The following is a 13,817-nucleotide window of genomic DNA, read 5'->3' on the forward strand; positions in this document are numbered from 1 at the left end:
TATTACAGAGTCCTATTAGGCAATTAATCATTACGAGATGCATTTACCTGTTAAACTGATTTATTTGCAAACAAAGCAAATGTAGTAAGTACAGCAATTCTGCCGTCCTTTCATTGACTTGCAACAATCTGCCTAGGTTTAATGTCTGCATTTACACTCATTAAGGGCCTAATTGTGAACAGTGTGAAGCTCAAACTCAGCAGAAACACCACATTTACGCAGTCTGTTGAGAGAATTGAAGCAGTGGGAGGGGGTCCAGGCCCCAGCACTAGTGTAGCTGCTTTCTGTGGCTAGTGAGGGTTTTCTATACTGCATATGGCTTAAGATTATGAAATGAGGTATCTCTTCTTTGCTAGGCTTTTCATGGGCATGTCTCCTTTCTTTTTCGTGTTCCTGCTAATGCCTGTGAAAGTTCTGAGATGTACCTAATTCTCTCAGATTGGGCTATATCCCTCTAGTGTCCTCATACCTGGCTGTTATTTATCTTGTATATTAGTAACGGTAGCTTGGTGTTGTAACAAACTGTATTTTTTCAGTAACGTGTGAAAATTATCAGTGAGCTTCTTTAAGTTATTTCCATATTAATTAGCAGTGGGGAAAAACAGACATAGAGCAGAACACACAAATGAGGATGTGGCTGTGCATGGTTAAGTAAAGAAAGCTTTATAAGAGCAGTATTTAAACTATAAATGCATATTAAGTAAGCAAAAGGCCATTTTTAACACATTGATTTTCCAGCTTCTGTAATTCATGCACAATTACATTTTAACAATACTAATTCTATTATTATTGCTATTTGGACCCAACATATGGGAAACACTGAATGAAGTTAATTTTATTGACATCGAATGCTAAGAGATAAGGAAAGAGAAATATTTGTGAAAAAAACCTCCAGTTTCTACTACAGCACATTTTTTGTTAAAATGGAGTAGATGTCATTTTCTATGAACACACAGCTCTTTTTGACAGCTTTAGGAGTGATACTCGTGCATTTTGAGTATTAATATATCCATTATCTCTGTCTTGGCCAGGCAATCTTACAGCTCTATCTGCAGCTGCTTTGCAATTCTAGCAATGGTTATCAAACCTAGCATTATGTCTACTGAACAGAAGAAAAGGTAAATCATTTGGGGGCATCTCAGTGCTTTTACAAGAAAAAATGTTTCATTAAGTTTCTGGTCTATTTCCATTCTAGAAATGTGGAACCAGATTTTGTTCCTGTGATATGTACTTGAATCCCCCGGAGAGAAATGCACTGAAAGGAGGAGGATGGCCAGCCTCTAGACCCTTTACTTGGGAAATTCTGGCAGCCTGTTCTGGAAATGGGATTTGGCAGTGATATATGTATATAATTTCTGCCTTGCAAACACTGTATCCAAGGGAGGTTACTGGCACAAAATAAGGCCTTAGGAGCTTTCCCATCTCAACTTTTCACAGTTCATATTTCCTTTCAGTAAGTCCCTCATAGTCAAGGTCCCTATGAGCTTCAGTGGCTGGAAAGGTGAGGAGGAGGAGGGTGTCTATTGGGAATAAACATCTTAAGTGGATACACAGTGCCTTACATGTGGCTGGATCTACCTTCCTATGTTTACTCTGGCACTTCCAAGTTTTGGTGAAAGATGTTGTTATGCACCCAATAACTGTCTAAACTATTCTTATCATGCTCCCTGCAAGCATTTGCACTAATATTTGAGTACTCACCTGCTGATTTTATTGGTGGTGATGCAGTCTCTGGCTGTGCTGTGGCACTGTTACAATCTGGCTGTGGAGCTCACTGTGGTCTTTCTGAATACAAAATCCCATGTAAATCGGTTTGATAGGGCAGACTGCTTGACTCTGCTTTATAAAATGTTTATAAATTAAGGTAAATTTTAAATGGAGGATGTTTAATTTCACATCTGAATTGCACTGGTTTGCAGACAGAAGATTCTTCTCAGTTGCAAACAAAAACATTTTAGACAGTATTTTTCCTCTCCCCTCCAACTGCTGTGAATTTCTAGAACATCTGAAAATGCAGCAGTTGCCAGTAATATAGTAGCCGCTTACAATCTGACTTTATCTGCATGCTGTTCTGACTTCTCTGTCGCTGAAGAGCATACACTAATGTTGCAGTGAGAACATGAAGATGCAAACCCCACAGAGCTCCCTGGAAAGAGCAGGCAGGGTGAGGTGGTAGCCATGTGCGCTCTGAGCTGCTATGTAGCTTCAGAGAATGCACATTATATAATGCACATATATGTGTATAATGAACTGTTGGCACTCAGAATATCCAAGCAGAGTCGCAGCCCTCTTGCCCCTCTTCCCTGAGCACACAAAAGCCACCCGCACTTTCCCCAGCAATGCACAACCTCAAACTTGCAGGCGTTTGCACATCTCTGCTCTGTAGCATCCCTTTTCACTTCTTTAATCTGAAGTTACCTGGACAACATCTCCATTATTTTCTTATTGCTTGCATCTTTTTTCTCACTTACTGCTTGCATCTGTTTTCTCACTCTCTCCCCTGGCTAAAGACTGATTTTTATAAAGTTATTTAGGATCCTTTTTTCTTGTTAGCAAAGGAAATTCTCTCTGGTTTATGAATTACTATTGTCATTTGCTGCTATTTTCCACTCACAGTATATTTATAAAAACCCTTTTGGTTTGCATTAACAAATTCAGCTTTCCTAGTTCTCATGCCTCTTGGCAAACCTGAGAGAATATTTCTGGTTTCTCCTTCCTCCTTTTCAGTTTCTATAACCAGTTCTTTTACTACTGTTTTCAGACCTTTGATCAGTCTCCTAACTAAACTAAATGGTCAACCTCTTCTTCCTGGAAGCAGCTGAATTGTTTTCCTTCTAGGGGCGAACATTCTTGTTGACTTCGTATTTTCCTGTGTGGCACCCAGAAAAAAACTAGATTTTGCACTGTTCAAAACTGCTTATATTTATTATTATTCCTTAGCCTCTCAAGAGAAAAATATTCTATTTTTTTATACACTAATGCATTTGTAAACCTCATGGTGGCATGCATTTATGTAATTTAGTGAAACCACCTTCAAGTTGTTCACCCCCTCCCGCAGAGCCTAAATACTGGTTCTGAAAGCAACGTATTTCGCTCTAGGTATAAATAATGAATAGTAGCATTGTGCAAATTATTTTTATACTCCTGTCTCTGAAGATAAAATTTGTTGATGTGGTATGGGTATATATAGATAGACAGATCTGTAGACCCACCCCTTCTGTGTTCGATTTTACAGAAGTTTGATTATTACATTACATTTGTTATCTGCAGTACTGCAGGGTGAGCTTATAAAAACCCAGCTGTCTCTGCGCTCCATAAATCAAAAGTAATGGCCAGATAATCAAAATTATGTTCCAATTCTAGAACATTCATTACTGGTGGCATTGTATAAAGCAGATATAAAAACAAGCAGAGTTTTTGTGCTAGGATATTTAGAGGGAATTACACTAAAAACATAGAATCATTATTGGTGTGTTTTGACTGGAAGCTAATAAAGAGCACTTTGCTCAGCAAGGTTATTTTAAGATAAACTGCAGAAATAAACAAAAACAAATCTTTTAATCTAAAGTAGTCAGGAAATGATACCCAAACTATCTTTTGGAGAATTGACTTTTTTCTCATTTGGGCAGAACCAAGACAACCAAGAAAAATGACCAAAAATGTAAAACCTATCCTTAAAAACCTCCTCATGGATTCGGAGAGGCATCTTCAAAGTCCTGCCGTCATGCCTAGGTAGGTTCAGATACAAAGCTCCTGAAGTCAATGGAGATGCTCCTTTGAATATCATGAATACATACTACTCAAAGCAGTATTCAATTTAGGAAAACATCTGTAATACTCCTGCAGCAATATATGATACTATATGAAGATAAACAGCCTTAAATAACTGTAATGATTTTAAGTTGTTTTGAATTCGCAGTTGACTTCTTTTTTAATGAATGATCTTTAATGACTTTAAGTTTATTAAAACTCATTATATTCACTAAGTCACTGTCTTTGCCTAACTAATGCACACTGTAATGCCAGCTGACCCTGTATAAATGAGCTTTTGCAGAAACCTATTTCTGGACTGAATATTTGGAAGAGAATGGTGATTTTGTTGGTTGATGGTCTCAGCAAAGACTAGACACTCGGACCTTCAGTAACTGTCGTGAGAATACCAGGCTGGCTGCCATTCTAGAGCAGAGAGCAAAGATCACTCCATGAAATTACATTTCAATACTGCTTCAGTCATACGAACAATAGTAAATAAGTATATGGGAAAACAGTGCTAGGTCACAAGCTATGTGTTGCATATTTACTTATTGTAGGACTGTATACTGCAGTCCCTAATCATTCAATACAGCTGCACAGTGATGGTGGATACTACATCAGGCTTCCATGAAAATCATCACAAGGATCTTTGTCCCTCCCAGTTCACATGAATATGTTGTACTTGCACATATTTGCACATCGTATTGTGGAGGGAGGGTGGAGGGGGGGACTTTTGCCACTACTGAAAATTCTTACAAGAGTGTTAATTTTTGTTACTTAAATATAACACTGTGTGGGATCCCCCACAAAAAAAAGTGTTTGTGAATTTAATAGAGAGCACAATGAAATTAGAGTAGAAAAGTGCAAATTATAATGGTACCCTGTTGGCAAGAGTATTTAAATTTGCCTATTGTAAACAGTTAAAGAAATCCTTTATGAATCTTGTTGTGATCTTTTTTTAATTATAAACGTGCTACGAAAGGGCTGTCATATTGGTACTAGAGAAATAGGTAAGGAATGGGCACTTCTTCTGTGTTCATGAAGATTTGGGATTTGTGACCCCTCAGTGAAAATAAAATTGCTAATGTCAACCCATCCCTGGCAGACAGCATCTCACATTGATTTTATACATAATTCAGCACAATTGACAGCCTTTTCAGGACAAGCTGGAGACTGATATGTTATGGAGGTTAAATTGCTTCTCCCTTCTGGAAAAGAGGGTCCCTTGAGGCCACAAGTTATGTTTACTGGTGAGCCAGCTGGGACTGTGAAGAAGCAGGACTGTATTATGTCTGATGTGAAGATACTCACCATGCAATGGTGGCAGAGTCAAAAACTGCCTCCACTGAAATTGTTTTTGTCATATCCCATGAACCCTTTTTCTCCCTCTGTCCTGCCTCAAACAGTAGTAAAGGAAAGAGTATCTTATCCATACTTAGTTTTGCATAGGGAGTACCAGAGATATTGTGTGTCTTATTGGCTGGCATGCCATCCACGGTAAGTCCAATAAGCAGAAGAGAAGATCTGACAGGGCAAACAGTGTGCTTTCCTTACTGCTGCTCTTCTGCCTTGGTTACTGACTGTATAGTCAGCCAAATGGGCTGCTGTAGGATAAACCAGATGTGAAACTGAAGTGGATGCATTTCTTTAAATGTCTGGGTGTGAGCTTCCACATTCAGCAGCTCCCAGAGGGACATGGCAGGATGTCTCCAGAGAAAGAGCAAATGCACAAGCACTGACTGCTGAGGAAGTAGCTGCTCTCCCACACCCTCATTCCCACCACAGGAGTTTGTGTATCGGCCCCGAGCGCCCTCCGAACAGCTCCTCGTACCGTGCCAGAGACAGGAAAGCAGCAACTGCTTCTCATCTGATGTTATGCAGGTCTTTGAGTTGTTCAGCTGCCGAGCTGCCTCAGAGTGAGTGGTCTGTCTGATCCATCTGCTGCCTGCGGCACTGGCCAATACCGGCTGTTTCGGAAGGAGATGTAAATGAGCGTTCGGGTAGGGATTGTGAATTAATAGCCTTGAAGATACTTTTTTTTTCTTAACCTTCTCATTAAAATCTTTTTACTCCAAGAAGTGAAATATCTGCCAAAGAGCTGGCGAACAGTTTTCATCACGGTGCCCGGCTTGTCCATATAGATGCCCAGTTTTTCCCCCCTAAAAACCTCTTCTAGGATCAGACTGGAAAACAGAAGAAAATTCTGTTCCTGACCTGGATGTCCCCAGAATTCCCACTTTGCTGTATATTTTTATTATTTTAAAAAAGTAGCAAATATATCTCTTGTTTGGGTATAATAATAGTTGAAACTCAATGTTCTATCTTATGTTCCACTTTTTGTTTATGAGTCAGTGATGAATACGGACTATTCACTGAATATATGCAAAATTCAATATATGTAACAAACTGTTCTTGCAGCGTAATCAGATAATTAGAGGTTTTGTCACTGTCTTACACTGTTTGATATAAAGTACTTTGACTGACAATATGGCAGCTTATCTCCAGCAAACTTAACAGGCTGTTTGCAAGCTGTGAGTTGAGTTTAATTGGGTGTCCGGAGATTTACTATGAGGAAGGTAATAACCTTGGTACAATAGCAAGAGGCTACATCTTTTCACTGTTGTCAGTATTGTAAATAAAGACTAATTTTCCACTGGGCTCACTCTTTCTCCAGTGATCAGGTCTACCAAAAGAGGTATAAATTGACCCCATGTTTAGAAATGAAATAATTTCTGCAGACTCTGCGAGACACAAACACCTAAGCGATCTGAGTGGCATTGTGTATAATTGTGTGGGAGGGGACTGAGAAAAGAGAGCTACATTTTGAAATAACAACATGAATTTTATTGAAACAACAATGAGTTGTTTGCCCTTTTATTTAGCCTTTATGATAGCAAATAGAAACGATTTGGCTTGCCAGGCAGACCTAGAAATGGGGAGGAGAAAAACCACCCCAAAATCTGAGTGCAGTTTTGAGTCAAACGATGTTTGGATCAAACTCAATGCAATTTATTTTTATGTACTGTCCTCCATACAGAGTACTGCAAAGCAGTTTACAGGGAGAGTCAATCATCAGAAGTTAAAGGGAAAAGGAAGTTTTTAAAAGCAAGAATAATTCCATAGCTCACAGGAATTATGGGGGTTTTATTGTAGTTCTGAGAGAAACAAGAAAAGTTTCAGGTAAAACACTATCTTTTCTGTCTTTTGGTATCCAAAATATTGCATTCACTTGTGTCAGAAAACGGCACATTCTTCTTAATGGCACCACCTCTGAATGGCTCATTTGGTGAGAGGCTGGCCCATGGTGTTTTCCCACCGCAGATCTGTTCCAGTTCAGCACTCCATAACAGCCACATGGAGTTCTTGCCATAATTAGTAAACATTATTGCTGAGATACAGCTTCATGCAGTAAATATAAGCTTTTCCCCTCTCAGTATTTTGTAAGACCTGGTATTCTGAAAATAGGATCAATTTGGTCCATTTTGAAGTTGAATTTAAAAAAATTAAAAAAAAAGGTGGAGCAGAATGCTGTGATAGTATTCTGGTTATACTGATATGTATACACACATATACACACACACATATAGAACATAATATTTAGTATTTTGTAGACGGGTAGATTCCCCTACCTCTGTTTCAGTTATGTATAACTACTGAAACCGTTCAGGTTAGTCTAATTTATACTAGCTGAGAATTTGGCCTATTTTACTTGTTTTATATTTATAGACACCGCTGAGTAGTTCTGAATATGTGATTTTAGTGATGCAGGATGTAGAAGGGACTCCAGCCCCCAGAAAGATGGTACCCATGTAGTCAGCATCCCCCAAGCTGACTGCCCCTCCATACACTTAGGGGCACTCTGAATCACAAATTGCTCTCCGGGCCTCCACAACACTCCAGGCAAAATTTTCACCTCGTGGCCCCACCTCTTGGATTTCCCAGCTGAGACTGTCCTTCCTTGAAACAGCACATTAATCCCTATTGCTTGGTACTACATTCACTGAGAGGGCTTTGTCTCGTTGTCTTACACTGACTGCTCAACTTGGAATATACCTCAGAAAACAAGAGGAAACTGGCCAAAATCCCCCCACTTTTTTTTTGGCTTCCAGTGGCATGGAATAGCCCAAAAGCTCCCAAGCTGCCCATTAGTGGACAGTAATTTCCAGCTTAACTGAGCCAATCATTTGCTGATGTTTCAGATTCTTCAAATTCTTCCAACATTTGCGTGTATGAAGTGTTCAGTCACAGAATCTGATCCAGGAGTGTTGTCCCAGCAGAGAGACTGGATCCTGCCAGCCTGGAAGATGTTCATTCACATTCAGAAAGAGGAAAGAAGTGTAAAGTAATGGGGTCAATTACAGTCCCCCTGTAAATAGAAAAAAAGGGAAGGGAACAGACCTAAAGATGTACAGGCTGATGGGCCTACATCAAGGTTGGGTGCTACCCTCAGATAACACTTGTAGGAGAGGAAGCTGCCCTCTACACTCCACCCCAATGAGGTGTTTTATTTCAGGATATAAACTGAAAAATGCTTTATTGTATCTGGCCAGAAACATATAGAATGATTTATTCTGACTGGTCAGAAACATATAGAAAAATATTGTGATAGAAAACTATTGGCCTAGTTCACAGAAGAGACAAAAAGAAGTCAGATGCCTCTTTTGGATGTGGGTGATATGAAATACTTTTGTCTTGCATTCATTAAAGATATGAGTCTAGGAAGCACTGACTCTAGAAGATGCTATGCCTCAAGCTCCATTTGAGAATACTTTTAAAGTATATTGTGATTCCACTTATCACTTTTCTAAATGACAACTCTTTGGCCACACAACTTTCACACAAGTGTAACTTCAGTGACATTGCTATTAATGCTCATCAGTGTGAGGTAAGAGTTGGGCCCGTGACTGTCCATCTAAGGGAACAATGGTTACTCTAGACTTAGATGGCCTGCGCTCCTGTGTTACAACACTTGGTAATTATAACACCAGCTTCTGGATATGAAATCTCTTCCTACTTCAGGCATTTTTTCTGCTAAAAGCTAATGCTTTTGTCCTTGTCTAACTGCCCTTCAGCCTGAAGTCAATATGATCTTTTTTTATTCTCACATTTTCACTTAAAAATACAGGTGTCTATTGCAAAATATTGTGCACTTGGCCAACAAAGTGGTTGACTGTGCAATCAAAGAAGAGTATGTTCATGGTGAACTTTGTGGTTCAGAAGCTTCAGAAATCTACATCTGCCTCATATGTGTTTTGTGGCCACCTAGATCTTCTCATAAGGCCAAAGATAGTAAAAACAAGATACCTCCATTCACTTTTCCTACTTATTCACTGATGTTTCTACTCTCACTTTGCTGTCTCCTATAATTTGATTTGTTTTTCATGCTCATGGTCAGGTTTGACTAAACTTCTAGATTTATCTGATGCATCCAGTAAAAATATGTCTTTAGGAAGCTGGTAGAATTGTGAATTACTTATTCAGGAGACCAATCCTTCATGGTTTAACAAGAAAAGTAGGCACCCATGAACCAGCTCTTGTTTTCAGCCTGCTACTTTTCTCTTAAGATTCAGCCCACTGTTTCTTGATGCCAATAGTGAAAACTAAGATTTCCAAGATTTTTGAAGGTGTCCTTGATGTGCACCATGTTCCAAGCTGAATATTCTTTAGTAGTACACAAATAAAGCTTATAACCACTAATATTTGAAAGGGATTATCACTTCATTGCTAAGTTTTCAAAGTATGTGCACACACGCACACACACATACACTCGTTAGTTTTTTCAGTTCTATACAGCATGTATAGTGAAATACCCTGGAAATTTTGCAAACTCAGGGATTTTAGAGAACAGAGGCAAAAAAAAAAAAAAAAGGTAAGTTGATGAAAAAGAATCAGGGGATTGAATAGGTTTAAAAAGTAGCAAGTGATTTCGAGCTGTAATGAGGAAAACAAGCCTCTGGTTCAAAAGCAAGTGCTTTCTTGTCCATTTACAGGATAATCAATATCTCATCCTAAAACATCTGTGAGCAGATATTAAAAAGAAAGAATGCTTTATTGTAGAAAAAATTTGCTGATGAAGCACAAGTTCCATCAAAAATGGAAGCATAAATAACTGTGGAATATTGATAATGATGCTTAGGGAAAAAGAGCTGAATAAACAGCTCTGAATAAAATGTGAAATGGCATTTTATCTTTCTGTTTTCTTGTAAACCTCTGTGCTAGCAGATATGAACAGTGTCCATCTCTAGCATTTGATCAGGATTCTTTCTCAGTCAGCCTTTTTTGTTCCCCTGCCTTATTTTAAGCATAATTATCAGATTGATAAATATGTGCATCAGACATAACATTAGCAGAGCCTGGATTCTGAATTACTGCAGAACTGGTGCTTTTAGGGAGCAGAAACAATTTAGGCCCAGAAAATGAACATGTTTGACTGAACAGATTATCTTTTTCAGCTAATAATAGTTCATATCAAATACCATTTTGTGAAAAAAAGAGATCAGCTTGCATGCTCTGTGCAGAAACAGAGAGGAAAATGTTCCCTACAGTACTTACATATTATGAAATCAATTTTGCATTGAAGGACACTTTTCAGAGCAATTTCAATCCTAAAGTAGGTTTGTATGTTGCTGTGTTCCCCATATATATCTATATCTATCTCTCTCTATATATATCACAGTTAGCAGTACAAGGACCCAACAGTGCTCCCATTTCACACCCTGTGTAAAATTAGGTTTAAATTCACAGTAATGACAATGGAGAGTGAATTGTTCACATCTGGAGACTTTTTGTATTGAAAGTTCCAGTTAGACCCTGTAACACATGTACTAGTTTAAGCCAAGCATCTAACTCTCAGTAGGCCAAGATACTCTCTCTTCGCAGCTCCATTACAGAGCGCTGGTCAAACTGCTTTTCTGTTCCATGAGCCAAGGCTCGCTTTCCACACCAACACTCCTAAAAACGATCTTTTCCTCCTTAATATCACAGATTTTCTGGAAGATGGTTTGTCTCTGACAAACTCAACCTCAGTACCTTTAGGGAGTGTTCAGCCTGCTACTTGTAGGCCACTCAGGGAGTGACAACTTTATTGCCAACCGGAAAAGATGAGCTGTCTTCAATCAACATGCTTGATTCAATGATACCAAACCCTGTGCACAACTGGACCCTGTATATAATGATGAGAGAGCAGGGTGGTGATCTGCCAACCAGCAGCTGGCTCCATGTTTGTCACACAGTGCTCCTTTCCTCCACTGTTTATCATATGCAATCAGCAGTGAAAACAGCTGCTATACAGTGCTTTCCAACCCACTTGGTGTCTATAACACAGAGCTGGCAACGTGCCTGACTGTGACATGTAGCTGGGTTGAGGTGATATCTCTGAGCTGGTGCATTTATTCCAACAATGGATTACCTGACAAATATGAGAAGAGCAAGTTTCTGAAAGAGACCTGGGTGGCTACTAACTGAATCTTAGAAATAACAGGTCTTAAGCTGTTTGCTCTAAGGAGTATAGTATTCTCAGCCCAAGCCTCTTACAGTGCCATTACCGTTATATATTGTATCTAGGAGCTTTAAATAGTCTGGTAGCAAAGTATTGGACAGGCCTGAATTGCAAGATTGGAAAAAATAAGTATTTTGGATTTTCTAAGTCTTGCACAGGACTATCTTTTGGAAGACTTCAGCTTTTCCCTTGAGTGGATAAGGAGATAGGTATGTTGGCAAAGAGATACTGTGTATCCTGAACCACTGGGAAAACTGTTTGCAAGCTTGTGTACCCTATTTAAAGCATTGTAGTGTGTTACAGAAACAAAGAGAATATACACCAATACTGTTCCTGTTTCTAAAGAATTTTGCAATTTATGTATCTGCATTCAGAAGCTGTACACGTATCTGGTCTGTGCAGCTGTAAAGACTATGTTACTGCACATGCTTTGCAGCTATCCAACTTCAGTGGGAACAAGAGGTGAGCAGAGCATTCTAAATAAATATTTTTGTCACCTCTTGCTTGATAACTAAGCCTGCCAAAGGGTAAACAGACATGATATCATTATCAATCTTTGAATGGCAAGGTTCTCAACTGCATGGAGCTCACAGCATGCTGCTTAGGTGATAGGGCAGAAGAAGAGCAGTGACAAATGGAGCACAAGGCGATATTTTGATTGATCATTTGCATAGGGGCTTATTGATGGGGTTTGAGAACTTTCTAGCTTCCGTTGTGGTCTTGTCGTATTTCCATGGTGCCACTTCTACTTTGGGAGATGATGATATGATGCAGAGCAAAGCTATAGACTCTTGAACGGGAAGATTTATGTTCCTGTAGCAGCTCTGGGGAGAAATATGGGTGGAAGAGAGTGCTGAGCAGTACAGAAAGGCTTTGAAACCTCTAAGAAAGGAGTCGTTCCAAATACAATAAACTAATTAAGTGCTATTAGAAATACAGTGAAACTAGCACTGAGCACTGCCTCCCACAGACAACCCACTGTCTTAAATAAGCACTTAAATAATCCCCATGTGGATTTTGGTACAATTTTGTCTGACCTTTATTTAAAGACGACCAATAGGGCAATTGATTATGGTTGGTCAACCTGTGTGAATTGGCTCTAACCTAGAGTCAATTCTCTTTATTTCTTTGCCTAAGTTGCCCCTCCTCTTTTTTAAAAATACACAGTTATCTTTTTAGCTTTCTTTTTTTCTTTATCAAATTCTGCTGCATTTTTCTATCCTCCCGTGGTTGCTGGTCTCTTGTTTTGTTCTCCACAAAGCTTTTTTAGCCAGCCTCCGATACTTAGGGGCTTTTTTCTTTGTGCATATCAGCTTTTAAAAACAAAATGTCTATCCTAAAAGTCAAACTAATACCTATTCCAAAAAATGCAGGACTATATTCACTACCTGTATAGCATCAGCCATGTCAATGTATCTTAGGGGAGGAATTCTCTTTCTACACTCTAAAAGTGTCTTCCTCTAGCACTACTTCCCTACCTGGGCCAAGAGTTGAATCCATTTGAGATGTATCTGTACCAAGACTGATAGAGATAAGAGATTTCATTATGGAATGCCCAGTCCTGCCTCTTAGAGCCTGCAAGATGTTTACTGTTGAATAAGGATTGCAGGATCAAATGAGTCAAACTGAAAATGTAGACACAAGCTGTGCATGCCCTACCCAGTCATTCTCTGCCTGGCTTTCCCCACCTTTAAAAGAAAAAAAGATATGGTGCTCCAATATCAAACATTTTGAGACCATTAATAAATTACTGCTGACAACTGTAGCCACCACAGACAAAAGATCTGTCAAAAGGTAAAAGACTATGGAGCAATATTTCCTCACTTCTAATTCTTACTTTTAAAGAAGAGGGACATATACAGCTGATTTGTTGTCAAAGAACATGAAGAGAAGATTTGGAAGGTACTTTTTTTTTTTCCCTCCCACATTTAGCATATGCCATAACCATGCTTAAGACTTTTCCAGAGTAGAGGGAATAAAAGAGGAGCAGAAGGGGCAGGGAAGTGGTAAAATTGTCTTCCTCTCTAAGATGCAATCTGAAGTGGTTATAGAAATATTCATGTTAACACTACATATTTTTGAAGATAAGACTTGTTCATATCAATCAAAACAGAGCAGCAGTAACAGAGCGAATTTGCTTCAAGTAGTTCTGCTTGCAGAATCTGATGGTGCACTCTGATATGCTTGATCAATTGTAGATGATCCCTAATGTCACAGACACAGTTTGTTTCCTACTCAGCCATCACAGACAGAAGAGAGAGGGGCTCCCTTCCACTACAGGTGTCTCTAACATCAATATAATGGGTCTTCCAAAGGCCACCCCTTTCCTGAGGGCCCACATCCTCTTCTATTTTAACTCTGTCTTATGAACTGGTAAGTAAACTTTTCTTATTCTTTCTTTTTTAAACGTAATGACTAATGTGCAGCAAGTGCTGATTCCAAGTAAATAACACCTTGGAAACTAGTTTACCCTTTGTAAAAAGAAGAAGATGGTGCACATCTACTGATGGAATGGGGAAGCAAGTAGGGGTGGTGGAACCGTGGCAAGAGCTGCCCAAAGGGGTGA

General features: G+C 39.1%; 1 long non-coding RNA gene across 1 annotated transcript in view; it reads right to left on the reverse strand.

Annotated features, from left to right (window-relative positions):
* LOC106484967 (uncharacterized) overlaps positions 1 to 13,817 on the reverse strand; it is a 40,472-nt gene that overhangs the window by 6,870 nt on the left and 19,785 nt on the right. Inside the window, exons 3-4 of the long non-coding RNA XR_001292638.2 lie at positions 5,585 to 5,720; positions 1,702 to 1,785 (exon numbers count right to left, since the gene is read on the reverse strand). This is a non-coding gene — a long non-coding RNA (uncharacterized lncRNA). The remainder of the gene's footprint in view (positions 1 to 1,701; positions 1,786 to 5,584; positions 5,721 to 13,817) is intronic.

Source organism: Apteryx mantelli, chromosome 2 (genome assembly GCF_036417845.1).
Source record: "Apteryx mantelli isolate bAptMan1 chromosome 2, bAptMan1.hap1, whole genome shotgun sequence".
Classification (NCBI taxonomy): Eukaryota; Metazoa; Chordata; class Aves; order Apterygiformes; family Apterygidae; genus Apteryx; species Apteryx mantelli.